Source organism: Prionailurus bengalensis, chromosome B4, assembly GCF_016509475.1.
Source record: "Prionailurus bengalensis isolate Pbe53 chromosome B4, Fcat_Pben_1.1_paternal_pri, whole genome shotgun sequence".
NCBI lineage: Eukaryota > Metazoa > Chordata > Mammalia > Carnivora > Felidae > Prionailurus > Prionailurus bengalensis.
The window spans coordinates 10,448,674-10,462,748 of record NC_057358.1 but is presented as its reverse complement, the minus strand read 5'-3'; the positions used below and the strand labels follow the sequence as shown (position 1 = coordinate 10,462,748).

General features: G+C 51.1%; 1 long non-coding RNA gene across 1 annotated transcript; it reads left to right on the top strand.

Moving 5' to 3' along the window:
- The first annotated feature begins 521 nt into the window (after positions 1 to 521).
- Positions 522 to 14,017, top strand: LOC122472609. The gene is made up of 3 exons (XR_006294478.1): positions 522 to 2,681; positions 6,410 to 6,596; positions 12,750 to 14,017. It is a non-coding gene; the product is annotated as an uncharacterized LOC122472609 (long non-coding RNA).
- The last annotated feature ends 58 nt before the right edge of the window (positions 14,018 to 14,075 follow it).

Genomic DNA, 14,075 nt, shown 5'->3' with positions numbered 1-14,075 from the left:
TCTTTTGGCGACAATCATGCCCCCTCCCGGGCTCCCCTGATCCTCATTCAGACTGGCCCGGATCACAGTCTCACCTGCATTTCGGTAGGTTGTGTTCAGTCCCTTGTCACCCCCGGTGCATGTCCCCCTGGGGCAGGCAGAACGCACCAGGGAATCCAGAGCGGCTCCACATGGGAGGCATGTAGGACCTGCCTATTGGTTGTGAGACGAACAGCCCCCTCGTTCCCCACTGGCAGGCGAGGATAGTTAAGCAGAGGGCGGAGGACTGGACAAGAAGAGACAGTCTTTTTTTTTGTTTTTTTAATTTTTTTTTAACGTTTATTTATTTTTGAGACAGAGAGAGACAGAGCATGAAGGGGGGAGGGGCAGAGAGAGAAGGAGACACAGAATCGGAAGCAGGCTCCAGGCTCTGAGCCATCAGCCCAGAGCCTGACGCGGGGCTCGAACTCACGGACCGCAAGATCGTGACCTGAGCTGAAGTTGGACGCTTAACCGACTGAGCCACCCAGGCGCCCCAAGAAGAGACAGTCTTTACATTGGCCAGGAGAGGCTCTGCCAGAATCTAGACCCTCAGCTGTTTCCATGGCCCCGTGGGCAGCTGCTTCTGAATCCCTTCCTCAAAGTCAAGCGCATTGAGGACCTAATGAGAATGATCCTGAAGGTGCTCCCCATCAGGTCATGCTCTGGGTCCAGGCACCTCATGTGCCCCACGCTCTGCTCTGGGAGTTCAGAAGGTGCCATTATAGGCAGCCTTGCCCTGGGAACCCGGGGAGAAGGTCCAGCGATAGAGCTGGAGGGGAGCATGAGGCAGAAGGCCTGGGTGCCATATCCCAGGCTCCGCAGAGATGTCTGGGATGGGCTGTTGGCGGTGCCCCCTTCTGCTAGTGCTGAGTCCCCGTAGCCTCTGTGGGAACGCCACGTCTTGGACCCGTTCCAGGCTCAGTAATTACATTCTGCCTGTTAAACTCCCTCTGCGGTCTCAATTGGATACTGTTGTCATTGAGTTTGCTTTCTCAAATCAGCTTTTCAGGGTGACGTCTGCAAGGCTGTGCCACTGGGAGCTGTCTCACAAGGTGGAGACGCTGAGCAGAACCCCGGGCCTTCCTTCAGGAACTCCGGTCCCTGTCCCTCCCTGCTGGGGGCTGGGACCCCTAGGGGACAGACGTTGGTGGACAGGGTGAGGAGGTGCTGGGTGCCTTCCTGTCCACTTGTCCTGTTTAGCTCACAAAGGGGCAGAGAAAGGGGGCTGCAGTTCTGAGCGACAGACGCACAGTTTGGGTCCCGCTGGGCAGCCCCCCACCCGGGTCCAGCCTGGCTCAGCCCAGCCCGGCCGTGTGATACGGGGCAGGGTGCGCTGTCCAAACAGGAGATACCTCTGTGATGTCTCCTGATTTCAACATGAGGCACTTGGGAGTCACAGAACTGTTTCAGTCGGTGAAATCGGGTCGCCTCCCTCCAGGCCAGCCATTTGCCCCCTCCCCCAGGCTCTTTTGGCTTTATGGCAGCTGAATGGGGGTAGAATGAACAGATCAGGGGCCTCCCGCAGGCACAGCACCCCCGACCCCTGGGTCAGAGGGACCTAGAGAATATCCAGCCCGATAAACGTCAGACATTGCAGAGCCACAGAACCTTCCTGAAACTCGTGTGTAGCAGAGAGCAAAGTGGGGCTGCTTGATTCCTTCCCCTCCCCCACGCTCTCCTTCCCCACCCTTCAGGGCACTGAGTGTCACGCCCGGTGCAGTTCATGCGGGGTCTCCCGGTCCGGGTAGCGGTGCAATGAGGCAGAATCCTGGGGCTCCTCAGAGCACAGCTTGAACCCACCGACCTGGTCCGACCTCCTCATTCTGCAAGTGGGAAACTGAGGCTTGAGGTCACACACTCTTGATGGGCAGAAGCTCTCCTTATGACCTGTCCAGACTTTTCCCACAGCACAAACAGACCCCCCTCTGTCTCCTCCAGCACCTCTGGATGTGTGAGCAGGGAGATAGGGTACCTATCACCTGCAGCATGGCCCCCTGTCTCAGGCTGGGCCACCCCTCGTGTGGCTGTGGGTCTGGAGACCAGGAGAGGTCAGTGCTCATGTCTGGCTACGTGATGGCACACCCAATCAAGGAAGACAGCATCCAAAGGCAGACACTCTAGTAAATAAACAGGAGGAACCCGGCTTGGCTGGAACAATTCTCCAGAATGTCTCTGGATCCCTGCAGAGTGGGTCAGCATCTGGAACCAGGGACAGCTGCTTCCTGCTGACCTAGCTAGGCATGTGGGTGGAGGCCTGGCCATTCATTCTCCTGGAAGGCTTCTTAACAGTCCTCCCCCTCAAATATCATGGTCTAAGAAAGAAGACGGTTTCAAAGAAGACGGGAAACCCACCCGCCAAAATGGTCATGGCAAGTACTTCAAAGCACCTGGGGCCCTGGGAAAGGAATCACAAGAAAGAATGAAGTGGGAGATTAGGAGGAGTCCCCTCACACCCCCACCCACCCCAGTGAGCGACAGGGGATGCCCGTGATAGCCTGGTGAGGGAGGGCGTGAGGGGGTCCACAGAGGTTCTCTTCCTATCTATCTAGGAGCCCTGTGCAGAATCATCAGTAATGGTTAAGACTTCCAGCTAAGCAGTGCCCTCCTCCTGAGTGTCTGATGTCAGCTCTCAAGTGCTCCTGCGAATTGAGATGAAAAAGGTAGGCGTGAAAGCTCAGAGGCCAGATGGCGGGGTTTAAACGTGCCAGCAGCGAGTTGGGACTGCTTGACTTCTCGGAACCTCAGTCTCGTCATCTGCAAGGTGACGGCAGTGCCTACGTCACTGGGCTTTCTTGGGCATAGAGTGAAGTCATCTGGGAAGGAAAGCAGTGCCCGACCCAAAAATGGTGCCCAGCAAATAGTAGCCTTTCCATATTGTCTTACAGATGATTTATCAATAGGTCACTTCCTCTAAGATGAGTGACGGGGCCCAGGGACTTGGGAGAAGAGGGAGTAGGAGGCCATGGGGACACGGAGAGTGTGAGTTGGGGGGCCAGGGTGCAGGAGTGGGAAATCTTTGCAGAGTTTCCTCTTGGTGACCCCCCTTTCCCTGCCTGGTGGGCTGTAGAGGGGTCTGCTGGGGTGTCTCAGTAGGAGAGCTCTCCGAGTCCCGGGGGCCTCCTGAGCCCTACTTGTGTTTCCTCTGGTTTCCGTGGTGATGCTCTGTGTCCCCCAGCGTGCGACAGAGCTGGCCAAGGCCATAGGCTGTGAAACTTCCGTGTCCCACTAGCAGCCCCCACACCCCACACATCCCCTTTCCTCCCTGTGCAGGTTTTGTGATGGATGGGACACTAGGAGGGAGGAGACTGAGCTGGGTCATTGCGTTGCTTGTGCCCCAGACAGGAGCCTGTACCTCAGACCCACAGACCTTCAGGGACTAAAGGGGAACTTGCTCTAGGGGGTCCCCATTCCCTTGCTGACATCACCACCTGCACGAAATGATTCCCAGCCTGGTGGGTCGGGAAGGCCCACAACCGTGGGTCTCTTTGTTTCCATTTGTTTTAGTGTGAGTGACTTTCGAGGGACCAGTTAGAGACGATCCGCTTTATGTGTGTAAGGCACTTGATAACACTTCTCGTTTGTGGTAAGAACCTCTCTGCTGCTGTCCTTTCAGGGAAATCTTGCCAGTTCGCATGCAGTTAGGGGCTGCTCATAGCTTTCTTGGGCCTGGAATTTAATTCCTTTGCTTTATCAGATAGCACTTTCTTAAAATCAACTGATTTCTAAGCCATGAAACATGATTGGAGGGGGCTGGGGCTCGGGGTCAGACTGGTGGACAATAGGGGGTGTTCCGTTTTCTCATGGCCCCTGGCAGAGGTCATGGTGGAGCCCTGGTTAGCGAGTACTCCAAACCCAGAACATTCACCACTTTCTAGCAGCTGCAGACGCATAGGAGTCTGTTTGGCACACATGGCCGAATGCTCACAGCATCTTGGTGAACGTCCATATCCCAGTTACACGGTCACTGTCAAATCCTTCCCCGTCCCTGTAGACGGAGTCCTTGCTCAGACCCTGTGGTTCACGTGGGACACATCAGCACAAACCAGGCTGTGGCGAGCAGTCTTCCCTTTTCCTGACAAGCAGCCCCCACAGCTTCTAAAAGCCTCTTCTGGCTCCATCGATCGCACGTGTCCCCTCCCTACCCATGAGATTAGCCATGGAACCTTCTGGAATGACAAATTCCAGAACTCTGGCTTAGTCACAAGGATGCACAAATGAATGTCTATTCTGTTTACAACCACCACGCCCTGGCAAATTCATTCTTCATGCTCCAGATCTCCCATGGTCAGGAGAAAGTTCTTCCAAAACACTAAAAACTTTGGGGCTATAGTCAGTGACCTTTTTCTCTCCCGTTTCTCTGTAGTGACATTGTAGAGGGGCTGGTTTCTCTCCTTCACTTCTCAAGGGCCATTAGTGGGAGGAGATGTTCCATTATCTGAGCTCTAATGAGCCCAGTAACTGGAGAAGGGCCTATGGGGGAGATTTAATTTGAAACTCAATGGTCTAGTTATTCTAGTGGGCTTTATTCTGGACCCCAGGGCCCACAGGGTAGGGGTGTCCCGTTGTAGTCAGATCCAGGACCTGCAAGTGGTGTTGAGGGCAGCCCGAGGCCGGGAGGGAAGGGAGGAGAGGGGAAGAGGGAGGAAAGCGGAGGGAGGGTGGAGGGAGGAGAGAAGACCCGCTCCAAGGAAGTCCTGCCTGTTGTTTTTGCTCATGATAGTGGCCTTTAACATTATCCAGGCCCAGGCGACAGTTCCTACATGCTCTGTGATTTTGCAGCTTTAGGGACCTAGTCAGCTTCCTCCAGCTTTTATAGTTAGTTCAAAATGTTCTGGAGAAAAAGTTTGGCTTGCTTGTGAGCAGCTCAATGGCCCACTTCTATAAGGGGATGGTTCCTGTCTGCTGGTCTAGAGACCACATGGCCGTGGATGTACATTCCATCAAGTACATCCCTCATGGATTCATCCATTCCACTTACATTCACGACCTGCATGAAATATCCCTCTACTGCATACACCACCTCGCTGGGGGTCTGTCGCTCTGATTAGAGCTTCCACTTGGTCCCCTTCCTCCTCCTCCTTTTGTGTTGAAACGGGGCAGTTGGATCTTCTCTTCCCCAAATTCAGTGTTCCCTCTGGCTTCCTTGGGGTCCAAAGTTCCTTCTCTACTGGCTCTTTGCCAACATCATTTAAGTGTGTTGAAAGCTTTTTCCACTCAAAGAATTCCGTTCTTTGAGTGAACGGAAATTCACTCAAATTTCCGTTTGGTGGGGGGGCTCCTGGGTGGCTCACTCATTTAAGCATCCGATTCCGGCTCAGGTCATGATCTCATGGTTCGTGGGTTCGAGTCCCGTGTCGGGCTCTGTGCTGACAGCTTGGAGCCCGGAGCCTGCTTCGGATTGTGTCTCCCTCTCTCTCTGCCTCTCCCCAGCTCGCACTCTCTCTTTCTCTCAAAAATAAATAAACATTTAAAAAAATTCCACTGGGCTCCCTAGCCTCCCATTTGTGACTCTGTCCTTCAGCCTGAACAAGCCAGGAGCATTAGAATAACAGAATAACTAATAATTAGAATAACAATAGGTAATCCTATTATTGTTGTAATGAAAGAGGCAGATAGATTTTCCTTCTTTTCTTTTCTCAAGGGTTGGTTTGTTTCGGTGCAACTGCTGACTTGGGTTCTGGATTTCATGGATATAAATTTTGCAAGATTTTTGGTTGAAATATGGTAAATAGCGTTAATGATTACTGATCAGAGTGATAAATCAAGTGGATGTATCTAGTGGTGGCATATCATTAAGGGGAGATTTAAACTTTCAATCTTTAACTTAAAAGGTTAATGCTTATATAGCCTCTTAATGACTTTATAGTAGAGATGGTGATCGTTTTTCGAAATATGTGAACGGAACCAGTTCCAGTACAATAGGTTTGAAGCTGCGATTAGAGTCTCAAATCTCTGAACATTGGCTGTAATATAGTCCAGGTCGTGTGCCCATTAGGGTTGTTTGATTAAGTCGGCCTGGAATGGCATCAGTTTTGAGGCCCAGGGATGGGACGGCTTATGAATGTAACACGTCTCCGATGAGATTAATATACGATATACGTCCTCTTCCTGTGGAATCATGCCTCCGGTCCTACCCTCCCTTGCAACTGCTCTGACCCAGGGCACCGTGGCCCCAAGACAGTTAATAATCCCCACAGCTGCCCTCTGCCCCTACCTGTTTGGCCATCCTCCCTTGCTGACCACCCACTCTGGTCCCCACCGTCCCCCACCCCCCCCAGATTGCTCTCGACTTCCTGGTTGGCCCTTGCTGACCTCTTTCTGCAGTCCTGCAAGATCAGTGCTTCCCGGGGCTCTGTTCTGCCTCTTCATCTGTATCTTGTCCTTTCAGCTGGCATTCACGTCCTCGCAGCGACCCAAACCTAGAGTCACCTCCATCTGCCGCCTGGACTGCCGGCAGCATCCACCCTTGTTCCTTTAATTCATTTTCCACCACAGACGGGAAGGATCTTTCTAGCACGCCGTTTGTCACGTCCTTCTGCCTGAAACTCTTCCGTGATCTCAGCTTTCCCTTTCAGGTAAGGTCTAAAGAAAACACTTAACCTGACATACTGGATCCTTCGTGATCACACTTGCTCTTCTCCAGCTGCGTTCTTTCTGGAACACTCTTTCCAGAATTGGGTACCTGGCCAGCAAGTAATAGGCTCTTAGGGGCTAAACCATGGGCCCTAACTTCCAGAATGTGACTGTATTTGGAGACAGGGCCTTTAAAGAGGTACTTAGGCTAAAATGAGGTCGTTGGGTGGGCCCTAACCCATTATGACTGGTGTCCTCATAAGAAGAGGCGATGAGGACACAGACACAGATGAGGGAAGACCGTGTGAGGACACGGGGAGAAGGCAGTAATCTACAAGCCAAGGGGAGAGGCCTTGGAAGAGAGCTGCCCTGCCAACTTCTGGTGTCCTTGCAAGTCCTCAGGGTTCTCTGACAGTAGAAACTTGTGTTTGTCCTGGGGCGCCTGGGGGGCTCAGTCAGTTGAGTGTATGACTTTGGCTCAGGTCATGATCTCGAAGCTCGTGGGCTGGAAGCCCCACATCATGTTCTCTGCTGTCAGCACAGAACCCGCTTCAGATCCTCTGTCTCCTCTCTCTCTCTCTCTCTCTCTCTGTCTCTGTCTCTCTCTCTCTCTCTCTCTCTCTGCCCCTCCCCCACTCATGCTCTTTCTCTCTCAAAAATAAATAAACATTAAAACTTTTTTTAAATTTTTTTGAAAGAAACTTGTGTTTGTCCTGCTCATGGCTGTATTCAGCGTCTAGCGCACCATCTGGTATCTAGAAGACGTACCAGTTAGTGTGGGTGAAATGACTGGCTGAATAAACAAGAGAACTGGTTTTAAAGTATTGAAGGGGGGCGCCTGGGTGGCGCAGTCGGTTAAGCGTCCAACTTCAGCCAGGTCACGATCTCGCGGTCCGTGAGTTCGAGCCCCGCGTCAGGCTCTGGGCTGATGGCTCAGAGGCTGGAGCCTGTTTCCAATTCTGTGCCTCCCTCTCTCTCTGCCCCTCCCCCGTTCATGCTCTGTCTCTCTCTGTCCCAAAAATAAATAAACGTTGAAAAAAAAATTAAAAAAAAAATAAATAAATAAAGTATTGAAGGGGTGATCCTCCGAGTGGAAAACCAGCTGCTTCATGCAAGCTGATGTGAGCAGGTGTGAGGACAGCAGCGCAGAGCCCTGATTCCTTGGTCTTCTATGTCCGTATCTTTTGCATGCTTTGTTTTGGAGTAAGCTAAATAAAAACAAAATTTTAAGATATTATAGGAGAGAATGGTGGTGTGGAGTTGATAATCAGATCCTACTCACCTCTTGGGTGAGGAACCTAGCTGGAAAAGAACAGTTAGGAGGAGGGTGTTGACAGAAGGGAGGTGGACTTCGGGAGAGCAGCCAGAGGGCCGCAGGGTGGGCTTGGGAGCCTGGGGTGGGTGTGGGGAGGAGACTGCACGAAAGGCAGGTTTTTGCCAGGAAAACACTTCACCGGTGACTCATTCTTCGTTAGGGTCTCCCTGGAACAAAGAGGGCGTCCAACAGGCTGTTCCTGTTCAGTAGCTATTGAGTGAGATAGATGAGGAGGGAGGGATTCCAGAAGGTTTCGTGGCACACACCTCAGCACACGTCTGTGTAGAACAAATTTCCCCTTGTGGTATTTTGTCCTTTCAAACTCGGGTTGGGAGAGGCACCAATCTCTGGTCTTCCTTTCTCATTTTCCACAGCACCCCCTCTCCTCACCTTTAGGGTGATCCCTCTAGCCCAGGAGCCCACCCCTCCCTGAAATCCCTCCCTTCTGGGCTTGGGCTCTGGCCCACATGTGCATCACATAACCCCTTTCTGCTGGCACTGGACTGAGATGGGCCCCAGGGGCCTGGCCAGATTCTCAGCCCCGGGATTCAGAGATGGCCAGCTGGCTTCTGCACACAGACATCCCTGGTGTGTGGGATATCTGCCTACCACAGGTCATGTCCAGCTGCGTGGGCTGAGAGGTGAGGGCACTGAGCTACAGAGAGAGGAAAAGAGCAGGAGAAGAGGGTGCAGGAGGAGGGGATGGGAGCAGGAAGAAACAGGGAGGCCTACGTTTCTGGAGATGTTTGAGGTCTTTGTTTCAGAACTTCCCTTAGGCCTGCCCAAGCACATTTATTTCCATGAATCTCACTCTGTCCCTATAGTCTGTCACTTTTTGTCTCTTAGGCTAGTGTTAACTGGTTTCTCTCCTTGTGACCAAAGGCACCTGCGACCTTTTGCTTTTCTTCCTGCTCTTTGCTTTTTTCTCTCTCCCCTGCTGGCCTCTCTCTTCCCTCCCCTTCCCCTTCCCCTTCCCCTTCCCCTTCCCCTTCCCCTTCCCCATCCCCATCCCCATCCCCATCCCCTTCCCCATTCCCTTCCCTTCCCTTTCCTTCCCTTCCCTTCCCTTCCCTTCCCCTTCCCCTTCCCCTTCCCTTCCCTTCCCTCCCTTTCTCTTCCCTGCCTCTTTGTTTTCCCTTCCCTCCCCTCCCCTCCCCTCCCCTCCCCTTCGCTTCTCTTCTCTTCCCTCCCCTTCTCTTCCCTACCTCTTTGTTTTCTCTTCCCCTTCCCCCTTCCCCCTCCTCTCCCCTTCCCTCTCCTCACTGAGCCTAAGAGAAGGGAAGTATTGGGGAGGAACTAAGGCACTGTGGTCAGTTCTTCTGGGCCTCAGCCGTTTGGAGGGGGCTTCCACACTCCTTTTGCTGGCCTCCCCTAACTCACATCCCCAAATCCAGATCTGCTTTCTTTGAGCTAATAAGTATATTTCTCTTGTGTTCCCAAGTTCAAAGCTGCTATCCTAGCAATGGAAATAAGCACTCATTTTTATATAGTTATAGCTGGGGCCATTTTCATTTATATTTTTATATGTGTTGCTTTTCCCCAGCAGATCCTAAAGAAGATATTAGTTCCCAGGGAGGGTCCTATTGTCCTCATCGGGTAGAAGCGACACAGCATGCATGTGTATATCTATGTTATATATAGAATAGAATCGCAGCGGTGCGATTTTAATGAAAGAGGGAGGAAATAAAACCCTTTAAAACACTTTGCTTGATCAAAATTTCTCAGCCCTCTATTTCATATTTGTTAATCTTTCTGGAAGAAAAGTACTACAGTAATGACTAAGGCATGCTGGGCTCGGCCTCTTTTATTGAAAATGTTGTGCTTTTTTAAGGAGTTTAATTTGAGCAGCAGTGTTGGTCAGGCTGGCTTTAATCACCGCCTTCCATCTGAGTGGCGAGCACACGGACCTCAGAGTCGCGGAATGGAGTGGTGGCTGGGTGCAAGCAGGGGAAGCCTTCTTCCCCTGGGGGGATCTCGATTCCCTTTATCTAGCTTAGTTTTTCTTTTTTAGTGAACGTACATTTAAAATACAGGGAGAAAATAAATAAAATAAAATAAAATAAAATAAAATAAAATAAAATAAAATAAATAAAATAAAATAAAATAAAATAAAATAAAATAAAATAAAATAAAATAAAATACAGGGCAAACAGGATTTCCAGAGCACTGAGTGGTGTGAAAGCCTACTATTATTTATTTTTCCACGACAAAACTTCCTTTTGAGTCGTTGTCCCATTGGTTTCCTGCCCTCCCGGTGTCCCTGCTGGCTTGTGGGAATCAAAGACCCCCCCCCCCCAGCATAGTGGCCCCTGGTGACTCAGTCGGTTAAGCGTCAGGCTCTTGGTTTTGGCTCAGGTCATGATCTCACTACTTCGTGAGTCTGAGCCCCGCATTGGCCTCTGTGCCATCAGCGCAGAGCCTGCTTGGGATTCTCTCTTTCTGCCCTTCTCTGCCCCTTCCCCACTTATGCTGTCTCTTTCTTTCTCAAAATAAATAAATAAACTTAAAGAAAATGAAACAAAAATAAAATTAAAACGTTAAGAAAAAGCAGACCCCCACATGGATAGAATGGGGATACAAGCAGGTGCTGACATTGGTGGTTTATGGGTCAGTATGCCTTTGGTTTGTGCCAGCCCTGCCGGAAGGATATCCGTGTCTGCCATCACCTCACATCCATCACCCTGTCTCCTCCCAAGGAATGTCTTCAGGGTCCCTTAGGCTACGTCTCGAATGGGTGACTCCATGGCCCACCTACTGGTGCTAGATATCAGCTGTCCCTTGTCCTCTGGCCCCAGCATTTGTGGGAACAGCCTCTATTTCTGTCTTGCACCAACTTGGGAGCAGAACTCAAAGTGTTTATTCATTCCTTCATATGACAGCAGTTGTTTCCATAGTAGGATTTGCAGGCACCCTCGTAGGGGAGATGGCGGTTTACATCACAGCACACTATCTAAAGACCTTTGAGATGTTTTGTGGCTCTAAACCTTTTCTCTGAGTGCTTTTTTATCTCCCTGTCCCCAGGAGGCACCTGACCTGGGTGGCTGCCAGCGCACAGTGGGTTTGCCCCAGCCTCTACTCCCGAACCTGCCCCAAAACCCTCGCTCCAGGTTTCCAAGGTTAACCAGACCCAATTTCTATAAAAGGGGGTTACATGATCGTCTCTGATGATTATGTCACTCTCCATAAGTAACTTCTCAAAACACTGGTTTCAAGGAGATTTCTCTGCCTGAGAGAAATAATTGAAAAAAATTTTTTCATCAATGACTTTTTATTTGGTGGTTGTAAATGCTGTGTCACATTTAACACTCATTAGACTCTACCCCTTTGGATTCCCATAAATATCATGCTGTCCGTTAATGCGTTCAGGAAATTCTTTTTTTTTTTTTTTTAATGTTTATTTTTGAGAGCGAGAGAGTGTGTGAGCAGGGGAGGGGCAGAGAGAGAGAGCGGTAGAGGATCCGAAGTGGGCTCTGAGCTGAGAGCAATGAGCCTGACATGGGGCTCGAACTCATGAACTGTGACATCATGACCTGAGCTGGAACCAGATTCTCAACTGACTGAGCCACCCACGTGCCCCAGAAAATTCTTTTTTAACACCCTCTCTTTGCCAAGCACTGGTCTGGAAAGCTGGCTGGGGACAACTTGGAAGAATGGAGGGGAGGCCATGTGGAGGAGTAGGGGTGGCTACCAGCACATGTTGGTTGTCTAACAAATCCACCAGCTCCTGCCTGGTTTTGAAGTCTTCCCATTGCTGATGAGGAAAAGCTCACACATCTTGACCTGGTGTGCGAGGCCCGTGGCAGTCCGGTACCTCCTACCACACTTCCGCACTTTAGCCAGACTGGTTATTCCCATACAATGCCATTAATTGGGTGTTCTTAATGTGGTTCCTAAAATTATCGGTCTCTTGAGTACTTTAGGATCCTTCAACGGTCCTCGACTAGGGCCTGTTCTCCAAGCCCACATTCCGTCCATGGAGGGCAAATCTTTGGGAGCGGCAGGAGTCTACACTGCCTGGCCCTGCTGCCTGAGGCCTTCCCCACTGGCTGGGTTGAGCTGGAAACTGTGGGCATGAATAGCCAAGGTCAGAAGCCACAGTGTCGCTGGATAGAGATGCAACTATGAGTAATGGCTAACACCTGGGAGGGATGAGCATTTGTCCTAATGACCTGGGCCACTTTGCCAGGCCGGGGTGCGGCACAACTTCTCTTACCCTTGTGCCACCTCTGGAATTCGTGGCTCAGCACAGTGTGCTTCGCCGGGCGTCTATCCTGAACCTGCATTAGGGGCCGGACTCTCTGGAGTCCCGCAGTGGACCCCAGGGCAAGACACTGCTTGGGGATGACCGGAGAGGGGTGTCAGCATGGGATCTGACATCTGGCATTGCGAGGCATGTCTCCCCCTCTCTGATTTGCACCTGTCTCCCCTCTGGTGCCACCAGCCGGGGAGCTGGGCACAGGAGCCATGGGGGAAGCACTGAGCATCACTGAGGCCTGGTCCAACCTGTCCAACCTGTGACCCTAAATTATCTTCTGACTGACTCACATCTTCCCCAACACCAAGCATATTTCTCAGGCTGTATGCACCCTGCATATACCCCCTTAATACCCTGCTATCCATATCGTAGGAAACCAGAATGGGAAGGTGGTGCCCTGAGTCGGGCCTGGCTCCCTGTCCTAAGAGTGGAGTTTGGAGCTCCCCCACCCCCGCTCTGTTTGGGGCAGCTACTGTCCTCTCTCTCTCTGTGCTATTTCTCTTTTAGTCTCTAAGACCTGAGCTTGTAGCATTTCTCTTTCTTTAAAATACCTGTGGCCTGCTCTCTCTCTCCTCCTCTGCCCAGAATGATCTTGAAGACTCTGGAGGACCCTCAGGCAGTTCATGAAGCCCGAGGCCTGTTGTTAACACTGTGACCATCTCCAGTGAACTCCTGGCTGGGCCCTGCTGACACTCTCTGCCTCCTTTTCACTGCCTTGTCCGGGAGCCTCTCCAGTCTCATCTCTGACTCTGGGCCCTTCACCCCCTTTCTGCCAGCAGGTAAGAAATTTAACTTGGCTTTTCCCAGGACTCTTTTCTCCGACAGACCTGCCTCCCCTTCTGGAAGATATCTTGGCTTGAAAATGTGGGGTCAGAAGAAGAGGCTCACACTCTAGCTCTGTGGGACCCTCAGCGTGATTCCAACACAGTGGGACCTTGAATCAAAGTTTGGAGAGCCAAGATGGAGGCCTCTCCCACACTTCTCATGGCACTGAAGCTCCTTAGCTCCCAGGATATGAAGCAAAGTGTGGCTAGGAGAGGACCCAAAGGACTTGTTATTTTTTTCAGCCATTAACAATGGCTCATGGCCCACGCTCAAGATGATTCTCTTACTTGGGTTGACTGGAGCTGGGACCTACTCCACACCCTCAGCTGTGACCAACTCGGCCACCATCCCTCTAAAGCAAACACACGTGAGCAGGGGGATACCAAGGATGTTCAGATAGATCTTAAGGTCTTTGGTGAGAGATCTAAACTTCAGAGGTGGGAATAGAGGAAAAATCAGGTGTTAGATACCCACCCTCACCCCGAATCCTCCACCCTGGTCTAGAATTCCTGTGCCTTATACCATCAAAGAATGTGGCCATCTTGGCCCAGACCTTTGGGATGACCCCTCATAGAGGTCCCCTGGGCCACCCTTTCTGCTTTACTGGCTACTTCTTTACTCTCCACAGTTTTTCTGCCCCTTTAACTCCTTCCTCTTTCTCCAAGACCCCTTATTCTCCTCCTCCCCCCCTCCCCCCCCCTCCCGCTCAGCCTCCATCAGAATTTGAGGAATTTCAAGTTTTTTCCACTGTCTTGTGAGCTTTCACTGACTTTGGATACAGCCATGAGCCACTTACAGCAACCATTCTACTCCTTGGTGGAATGAAAGGGGGTAGCGGTGGTGATCTTCTGCTCCCAGTGACAGCTGTCTTTTCCTTGTATTTACTTGAAGTTCCTAAAGCCAATCAGATTAATCTCAAATTGCAAGGGGTGATTTCTGCCCCAAGTCCTATCATTTTCACATTTGAGATTCAGAGCCACTCTGCTGGTGTAAATGAGCTTATTATGCTATAGAAAGTCTGCACAATGCACCCCCAGCTCTGCCCCCTGACTTTGGGTTACCTTTGTGAAACCTTCTTCCATTACT